Source organism: Schistocerca piceifrons, chromosome 1 (assembly GCF_021461385.2).
Source record: "Schistocerca piceifrons isolate TAMUIC-IGC-003096 chromosome 1, iqSchPice1.1, whole genome shotgun sequence".
Classification (NCBI taxonomy): Eukaryota; Metazoa; Arthropoda; class Insecta; order Orthoptera; family Acrididae; genus Schistocerca; species Schistocerca piceifrons.
In genome coordinates, this window is record NC_060138.1 from 283029873 (window position 1) to 283040378 (window position 10506).

At 42.7% G+C, this 10506-nt stretch overlaps 1 pseudogene; it reads left to right on the forward strand.

Moving 5' to 3' along the window:
* Positions 1 to 2075: 2075 nt before the first annotated feature.
* Positions 2076 to 2193, forward strand: LOC124724470 (annotated as a pseudogene).
* The last annotated feature ends 8313 nt before the right edge of the window (positions 2194 to 10506 follow it).

Sequence of the window (10506 nt, forward strand, 5' to 3'; positions counted from 1 at the left end):
TGATTTTAAATGGGGTGTGAGTGAAGCAAGAACCGCAAGAGAGAGGTGTGTTGCACAAGAGGCATGTTTTGTAACAGTTGTCTATCTTCAATGTGGAGAATTAGCTTTTTTTTCTGAGTTGCAGGTAGTACTCACGATGTCCTGGTAATTATCTCACTGACTAATTAGTTCGCGAATTGCTCAAAAGAACAAATGTATTGGTCGTAAGAAAACAGTATAATTAGAAATATGTTGTCTCAGTAGGATGCTATCTTCGGGGTTCAGTCGGAAAAAAAAATCATATACCCAGGTAAATACGATGTGTGAGGTAATCTATCTCGTGCGTTGTCATCAAGTCGGTTACCTCAACTAAAGTATTATTTGATTCAACATCATGGTGCTTAACTTTATATGGCCCTGCTGTATCTGCCTATCTCCGATTTTGTTTGAGCTGACTCAGGGTCCAGTTATAGGGGGACGGACAGTTTGAAATGGGATTCAAACCATTATGCAGCTCGGCATTTCTCACATGAGCAGACACTGTCAGAGTGGAAAGAAGAAAGAGACAAAAACATGCTAGGACTCTGCTGGCATCCATAGTCCGACACTCAAATAGTCAGCCACCGGGCCACACCAGTTGCATGTAATATTTTATGCAAGGTACACATTACTAATTTAGGGTAGACACGACTCTCATTACTTTATCTACTTTTGCTATATGTTTCGAACAATTTTAACATGGTTGACAGTGTCATTGCGTAAAACAAGGGGGGTGTGGGGGGGGGGGGGTTGAGGGTTAGGGTAGGGAGACAAAGAGAGAGAGAGAGAGAGAGAGAGAGAGAGAGAGAGAGAGAGAGAGAATGGAGTTTTCACATTTGTATACTGGTGAACGGGATTGTTTGGTGATTTAAAACGTGTCTTTCCTCCGTCATTGCGATCTGTATGGGAATTTTTTTCCCTCTGAGATAGCCAAAATATCATATCTTAAAATTGTTAGGTTCCCGCGAACATAAGACAAGATTCGTATATTATGTGGTAGACATAGGACGTGTTCAGTCTGCCAGACTTTGTGCCACGCATCCTTTTTCGTGTGGTGTGCTGAATGAGCAGAACTCTGCACTCGGTTCTGTTTCTCCAGGCTGCAATTTTCGTCATTGTGATTGCTGTTCCCACGTGATGCGGATGTCAGTGGTTTCCGTCGACTGGTTTTGCATCTGCTGCGTCATGGATGGGTGTCAGTGGGACTGGGATCTTTCAGTACATGCTTACTTACCTGTTGTTCACTTTGCCCTGTTAAAGGCAGTTGCGCAAATTTTGTAGGACTACAGTTATTGATTTTCTTTCGACGTGGAGCTGACTTTGTTTCAAATTTTTTTTTTAACTGTAGCATGTATAAAAACTTATTCTTTGCGTGTGTCACTGCATGACTGACAGTTTTTGTGAGTTTACTGTTCCTTGGGCGTTCAGGAATATAGGTCCTGTGTGTTCCGTGTATTAGGCAGAATATTTCATCAATAAAACTAATACAAGACGTTAAACTTTAAAGATCCAAATTTAACTATCAGTTTAAGATGAGTACTTTTTCTCTCTTTCTGCCATTTTCTCTCTTTCTGCCATTTATTTAAAGTGTCTCAATTATTTTGTCATAAAGTGGCTATTATTTACATATACACCCTACAAGCAACACTATAACTTGTTTTCTTAATCCGATCCGTAATGTACTAATAAAAAACTGACTACGTCTCGGTGTCGCCCTAATCTACATCATGTTGTTCTTACACGGAATATTCAAGTAAGGACAGGACACTCGTCCTACGTTTTTAGGTACTGGTTTCCTGAACGTACCCAGCAGCATTCCATTAGTAAAAAACATGCCTTTCATCCAACAATTGAGACGTACCCGTCTGGAACATCTTTGTAACACTCTCTGAACCGACCGCTAAAACCACATTCATTGCGAATGACGCAAATCAATAGTGTTCTTCTGGAGCTATCGCGATTTGAACAGCGAATATGTAATTAATTCCTTTTCAAAAAAATTTATTTTTTGCGCTGTTATAATACCCGGCCTCAATTACATTAATTTTGTTAGGACTGGCAACGGCCTTGCCGCAGTGGATACACCGGTTCCCGTCAGATCACCGAAGTTAAGCGCTGTCGAGCGCGGCCGGCACTTGGATGGGTGACCATCCGAGCCACCATGTGCTGTTGCCATTTTTAGGGGTGCACTCAGCTTCGTGATGCAAACTGAGGAGCTACTCGACCGAATAGTGGCGGCTCCGGTCAAAGAAAACCATCGTAACGACCGGGAGAGTGGTGTGCTGACCACACGCCCCTCCTATCCGCATCCTCATCTGAGGATGACACGGCGGTCGGATGGTCCCGATGGGCCACCTGTGGCCTGGAGACGGAGTGCTTGTTAGGACTACTGCGTTCGTTAATAACACCACTACCGCAAGCAATAAATTGGATGCCTGTGTAAATTACATTGCTGCAATCTGTGAGCTTGCTGTCATGCACCTTATGCATTATTTGAACATCTAAATAGCTCGCTATTACTAATAATTTGAGGTGAGGTGTTGTCACTGTAACTGGTCATCATCACCAGAACGGACGCGAGGCACTCTGCGCTTGTCGGGAGCCTCGTCGGCAACTACACAGTGCCCTACCGTAACATGCGTAACATATCGTATGATGTAGGAAGTGGTGACATTTCTGATAATGATTTGTTGTAGTGCAGTTTGGATATTGTGAAGAATCCGATGAAAATATTTTTAAAGAAATATACTGTATTCGTTAACAAACGGAAAGTGTCAGTTGGTGAAAGAAGGTACAGCAGTCAGTCCCAACTTGTGTTCATTGTAGAAGATGTGGATTGTGGTCGCTGAATGACCATCTTCAATGCAACATATAACGTTAAACTATTTCAGCCGTTATTTGACACATCCCCTCTTGGACTATACACATCAAGAGTTCGAATTGCAAGTGATCGCTATCCTTTCTTTCATCAATTAAAATAAGTACGGTGGCTGAGCACTTTTAGATTCCAGGCGGAGCCAAACAAATATACAAATGGATCTCGACTCTTATTTCGTAGTGTGTCATAGGATCATAGGAAACTCTGTCTAATATTATAACAAAAACAATACCAATACACGAAAAAATTGCCGTAGGGTCTTGCAAGTTCACGCAATAGAGTTATCATTTACAGTTATTGGATTCAGAAAGCATCCTTCGTCACTTAAGATCGCAATTACTCTTATTGCATACTGGATTTTACTGATAATGTATAGTTTTCTAGTGCTACGTCTCTACACTAATGTAATGTTTTAATTGCGATCTCACTCTGCACATGTGGAGATTATCTGATATAAAGTTACCACACAGTGGAAGCGACGATTTCTTAGTCTTGGTAATTTTACATAAATGCTTCACGAGCTATGCGGCTCGATGTGTCCTACCGGCTGGTGACTGTATACAGAAAAATTTTTCTTTGCCTCTGATATGAAGATGGCTACCAACTTTAGCCGAAACTCGTACTAAAAAAATAACAAATTGCGATCTTGATTAATAAAGGATTATTTCTAAATTCAGCAACTGTAAAAAAACTATAGATCGCGAACCTCCTACTCCACCACGTCAAGAAACAACGGAGCGTTGTCATTGTTCAATGATTACTTCAACATAATTATCTAAGAATTCAAAATTTTTTAAACGCAAGCCATATCATATTTGATATAAGTGACTGAAGTAAAATTTCCCAGTTTGGTATAGAAATGACATTGATGTTGTTATTGTGGTCTTCATTACAAAGACTGGTTTCAAAGAAGTCCCCCAGCCTTGTCTGTCTTGTTTAAGCCCCATCATCACCGCAGAACTACAGCAACCTACGTCAATTTGATCCTGATTTCTACAGACAATTCTTGGTACCCTTCTGCAAATCACCCTTCCACACTCACACTCATAGACACACATAAAATAAGCGACGTCTTGCTTAAGGGTGCGTTCTGCGAACTGTCCTCTTCTAATGTCGTTGATGTAAATGAACAGTGCTTCTGTTATGTTGATCATGTAGCACAATAAGGTAGTTGTGTGTCACGTTGATCAGCAGCATATTTTGTTATAAAATTTTGCGATGTACTTATGGTTTCTTTATTTATAACACTTAAATAATTCAGATCTTCCTCAATAATGAATGATTTAATGTAAACATGGCAGTATTTCTCTTGAGATAATCCGTGTGAAGGATGTCTCAAAGTGGCAGGTACGTTTTATATGAAATATTAAGTATGAGAACAGTATCCCACATTTGTTGAACACTGACAGAAGGCAAAAGGGAAAACGAATCTCTCAATAACATTTAACCTGTTTTAAGACGAATCGATCGATCGTGTTGGCTGACTTTTTGCAGTGGATGAGTCACAGGTCCACAGCTAGCGGAACAACAAACAGAATATCAGATAATAGCACGGTGCCCTGTATCAGAAATGCGACATCGGCACCATCTGCTAGAAAGGCGATGTCTTGTATTCTCCAGAATACAAGAGGAATTGCTCCTATTAATTATCATGAAAATGATACAACAATAACAAGCGAATACTACGTAACTCTTCCGGGTCTATCTGATGATGAGATATGTAAGAAGATCCCTAGATTGGAAAAAAGGAGCAAGAAAATTCGTTATGATCATTTGGATGTTTTGGAATTGTTAACATTGAGTAATATGGATAATTATTAGAGCATCTACTCAGTTCATGAGATTTGGTGCCCTCAGACTTCCTCCTATTCTGAGATCTACAGAAATTTGTGCACGGAAATCTTTTTGAATCTAACGAATTCATGGCAGCTGCCAATGAGTGTTTTGCACACTTCACAGAATCGCGCCTGGAGGATGGAACCTTCTCGCTGGAACAACGTTGGGCAAAGCGTGTTGCCTAAAAGACACCTACGACGAAGACGTAATGTTTTAATAAAATATAAAACACTATATGATAGCCAATGAGGTACTGAATAGAATTGGGGAGAAGAGAAATTTGTGGCACAACTTGACTAGAAGAAGGGATCGGTTGATCGGTTGGTAGGACATAATCTGAGACATCAAGAGATCACCAATTGGAGGGCAGCGTGGAGGGTAAAAATCGTAGAGGGAGACCAAGAGATGAATACACTAAGCAGATTCAGAAGTATGTGGGTTGCAGTAGGTACTGGGAGATGAAGAAGCTTGCACAGGATAGAGTAGCATGGAGAGCTGCATCAAACCAGTCTCTGGATGAAGACCACTACAACAACATGATAGCTAATGTGTAGGATCGGATACAAAAAATTCCAGAGCACCGATTTAACACGTTTCAAAAATATCTGCGCACAAAAATATTCATTGCATGGAATGCATTTAAAAGTGGATGAATATTTATAAATGTATTCCATGCAGTACAAATTCCTATTAGTAAATATTTCTGATAATGAAGACATATGCCTTCAAAACGCTTTAAAACAGTGCTTTTCTATTACGTATGGATGAGCCTACCGTTTGGCTTGTACAACACAGACACGAAGTCACATCCAACCAGGCATAACTTCAAAGTTCTAAAACAAGCTCTTGTATTACCAGATCTCTCATACTTTAAAGTCACCACGATCTGCTTACTTCACGCTCCACCAATTTGTGTAACGCCATAGATTTGCATCATCTTATATCCTGCTATGAACATGTTGTGAATTATGGCTATGGCAATAACGCTGCCGACATCAACGACGTACCTCGAACTCAAAATAACCAGAGACAAGCGAGAAATCGCTAAGAAAAAGAGGAAATCGAATACTGAAAGAATGGTACCTAAATTGATCTTATAATTACGTGAGAGAACGCATCGGAGAAGAAAACATAGCGACGCGAGGACAGCTCGAAGGTGAACATTTTTTGTGCTAGGCTGAGAATAGGAGCGCCCGCCGTTCCCCCGTGGCTTTGTTTATGAGAGAGCGCGCCGAGGCGGTGGACCGGACGCCTCAGTCTGGACTCGAGACGCCTCATTTTGTGCGAGGGCCCCGTGTCGGGGCGCGTCCCGTAAATTTCAGCTCCGGGACACAGATGAGGCGACGCCCCGCGATACGAAGCCACGATAGCCGCCCACTGCGGCAAGCGCCTCCTCCCGTTTTACTCCCTGCTCCCAGCTGCAGGGCCCTCACTCTTCCAAGTGCTCACCGTCACTCATCGTGTTATACTATAAACAAGCTAGTCTATGATCGTGAAGGTCACATTACAATCGACGGATAAGAGGAATCTGCTCACACACTTCTAGCTGTATCTCTTCTAAATATACACAGAGCTTTGTTTTTGTTTCCAGCATGACATTTTCACTCTGCTGCGGAGTGTGCGCTGATATGAAACTTCCTGTCAGATTAAAAGTGTGTGCAGGACCGAGAATCGAACTCGGGACCTTTGCCTTTCGCGGGCAAGTGCTCTACCGTCTGAGCTACCGAAGCACGACTCACGCCCGGTCCTCACAGCTTTACTTCCGCCAGTACCTCGTCTCCTACCTTCCAAACTTTACAGTAGCTCTCCTGCGAACCTTGCAGGACTAGCTCTCTTGGAAGAAAGGATATTGCGGAGACATGGCTTAGCCACAGCCTGGGGATGTTTCCAGAACGAGATTTTCACTCTGCAGCGGAGTGTGCGCTGATATGAAACTTCCTGGCAGATTGAAACTGTGTGCAGACGGTAGAGCACTTGCCTACGAAAGGCAAAGATCCCAAGTTCGAGTCTCGGTCCTGCACACAGTTTTAATCTGCCAGGAAGTTTCATATCAGCGCACACTCCGCTGCAGAGTGAAAATCTCATTCTGGAAACATCCCCCAGGCTGTGGCTAAGCCATGTCTCCGCAATATCCTTTCTTCCAGGAGTGCTAGTCCTGCAAGTTTCGCAGGAGAGCTTCCGTAAAGTTTGGAAGGTAGGAGACGAGGTACTGGAAGAAGTAAAGCTATGAGTACCGGGCGTGAGTCGTGCTTGGGTAGCTCATACGGTAGAGCACTTGCCCTCGAAAGGCAAAAGTCTCGACTTTGAGTCTCTGAGCTGCAAACAGTTTTAATCTGGCAGGAAGTTTCTTCGTATTTGTTGGTTGACTTTATGTAAGCTCTCTCCTCATAATAAGAAATGACTGGCTGAATTTAAGCGCGGCCTTATTTCTTTTGCAAGGGGTTGAGGTGAAGGATTACCACGACCACAGACACTGTATCATGTTGGACGATCCGCGTTTAAAGCTGTATGAAATAGCTGACGACATATCACAAGAAATAGTGGCGTATGTTTTGTTGGAAGTTTTGTGTTGTATGGGCGTCGCATTTACTGAATGTTTTCCAAAATGAGCCGGCCGGAGTGACCGGCGGTTCTAGGCGCTACAGTCTGGAACCGCGCGACCGCTACGGTCACAGGTTCGAATCCTGCCTCGGGCATGGGTGTGTGTGTTGTCCTTAGGTTAGTTAGGTTTAAGTAGTTCTAAGTTCTAGGGGACTGATGACCTCAGAAGTTAAGTCCCATAGTGCTCAGAGCCATTTGAACCATTTGAATTTTTCCAAAATGAAATCCAAAAAGGGATTTTTCAGCGATGTTTGGACAGTTTGCAGCAGAATTTTGGCTCCAATTTATTAGTGGGGAGTTCCAGTTTATTAGTGGGGATGACTCGTGCCTTAAGCACTTCACATCACGAAGCAGTGAGCGGACTGAATGACAACATCGTTGGTAAACTGACAAAGTCTTTAATATCGGTCAGAGGCTGATATCCTGCATGAACCTAATTAAGAATTATAAATCAAGGAATTAAAGAATATTCTACGATCGCTACAAATTACTTCTATGCGGCCCGAGAAGTTAAAAAGTCAGCAGTTCGGAAGGAGGCAGATAGGAGGTCATTCTTGTCATGCTCTGCTCGATCATGGAGTGTCAAGATTGTTAAATGTGCAGCACAAAAACATTATCCTGTATCATGTAATTAACAGTGATTGTCACTGTGCAAACACCGGGTGAGTGGTTAGTATTTTGAAATCCAGAATATGCATTCACGTTTTTTGGCTCTGAGCGCTATGGGACTTAACATCTATGGTCATCAGTCCTCTAGAACTTAGAACTACTTAAACCTCACTAACCTAAGGACATCACACAACACCCAGTCATCACGAGGCAGACAAAATCCCTGACCCCGCCGGGAATCGAACCCGGGAACCCGGGCGCGGGACGCGAGAACGCTACCGCAAGACCACGAGCTGCGGACTACGTTTTTTAATTTCTTAAACTGCGTAAGTATTTCACCTGCTTAAATAAACATACAGATAAAACCAATGATTAATACACTTTATCAGATTAATAATTTGAAATACAAACAACTACAGGTTTCTATTTTAGCTCCCTCACGCCTCTGTATGATACAACATAAGAGTGGTTGTAGAAGCAGATAACAGTGACATTTAAAATGGAAGTCCAGTCAGCACCTGCAGACGGAATCGATACACCACAACCCAACGATCGTAGAAAACGCACAAGAACATCAGTGACACGTTTCTAGATCGCGGTCATGAAACACCAGTGCTGGCTCGTGTCACGCAAGCGGACGGACGGCGATCAACGGCTCTGCGTGCACACGCAGCGGAAAACGCAGTAAGAGGTGGTCGTGTCAGCCGATGGAAGAAAGAAACAGATTAAACGATGCCGATAGGATATGAAAAGGACGGAATCTATATCACGGCAGGGATTGTTTAGTCCTTCGGTTTCACTACTTCTTTTGCCTTTACGTTGTTGAAATATAAATCTTTTTCATGGAGATGAGAGCCTGCTCTCGGAACGTGTCGTTCGACTTGCGATTTCACCATGAAATTCATGTGGTGCAACCAAATTTCTGTAGTTTAGCAAGAGCCCAAAGTAGCAGCCGAGATGACAAACTTACGTTTGTGTATTGGTTAAAATACTCAAGAAACAATTGCGATATTAGACTCGAACACCCAAACAGATTAAGGCTTCTGAAATAATGAATAGAAATTGTATTTAGGCAATCAAAATCAATCGAAATAAAATTCTTTCTGTATGGCGGAAGTGCGTATGGAATGATTTATAAAACTGAAAGCTATTTTTAAAAAAAGATATCAATACATCATACGAATGGAAGACAATGGTATGGCAAAAATAGATGTCTAGTGCTAATCAGAGGGGGGGGGGGGGGGGGAAAGCTAGGGGATCCCATATAAGTGGAAGAGCGAAACAAGCAAGCGTGCCGAACCCTTGATGATTATAAAGATTATAGTTTTGATGATGATGATACCCAGGGTTATTGTACGGTTCGGCCCACAGTGGACCCTCTCCCCCCTTCTCCCCTCCCCCCCCCCCTTCCGGGAACGTCTCGTACTAGACGAGTGTAGCCCCAATTCTTTGCGTGCTAGAGTAATTATAGTGCCCGCGTACGTGGAGAAAGTGTTTGCGCAGCAATCGCCGACATAGTGTAACTGAGGCGGAATAAGGAGTGTACATTTCAGAATATTCTCCAGCAAGCGAATAAACAAACGGGTTCAACACTTTGAAGCAGTAAGCAATAGGCATTCTCTAGACGTACCTCCAGTTTATATACAGCTGGTCCCCTCACACGACCGCACGTAGTCTTGTAAAACACAATACATACACCCATACGTAAGTACCTTGGTGAAGCACCCTCACACGACCGCACGTAGTCTTGTAAAACACAATACATACACCCATACGTAAGTACCTTGGTGAAGCACCTCTACTTCTCTGATTTATTTGTGAAGAATCACGTGTTTTGTTATCTAAAGGTGACGCAAGTTACCAAGTTCACTTTCCTCTCTCTCTGTTTTTTTTTCCCAGTCTTCTGACTGGTCTGATGCGGCCCGCCACGAATTCCTCTCCTGCGCCAACCTCTTCATCTCAGAGTAGCACTTGCAACCAACGTCCTCAATTATTTGCTGGATGTATTCCAATCTCTGTCTTCCTCTACAGTTTCTGCCCTCTACAGCTCCCTCTAGTACCCTGGAAGTCATTCCCTGATGTCTTAATAGAGGTCCTATTATCCTATCCCTTGTCTTTGTCAATGTTTTCCACATATTCCTTCCCTCTCCGATTCTGCGCAGAATCTCCTCATTCCTTATCAGTCCACTTACTTTTCCACATGCGTCTGCAGCACCACTTTTCAAGTGCTTCGATTCTCCTCTGTTCCGGTTTTCCCACAACCCATGTTTCATTATCACGCAATGCTGTCCTCCAAACATCCATTCTCAGAAATTTCTTCCTCAAATTAAGGCCTATGTTTGATACTAATAGAATTCTCTTGAGCAGGAATGCTTTATTTGCCAGCGCTAATCTGCTTGTGATGTCCTCCTTGCTCCGTCAGTCATTGGTTTTTTTGCTGCCTAGGTAATAGAATTCTTTAACTTCATCTACTTCATGACCATCAATCCTGATTTTAAGATTCTCGATTTTCTCATTCCTACTGCTTCTCGTTACTTTCGTCTTTCTTCGATTTATTCTCAATC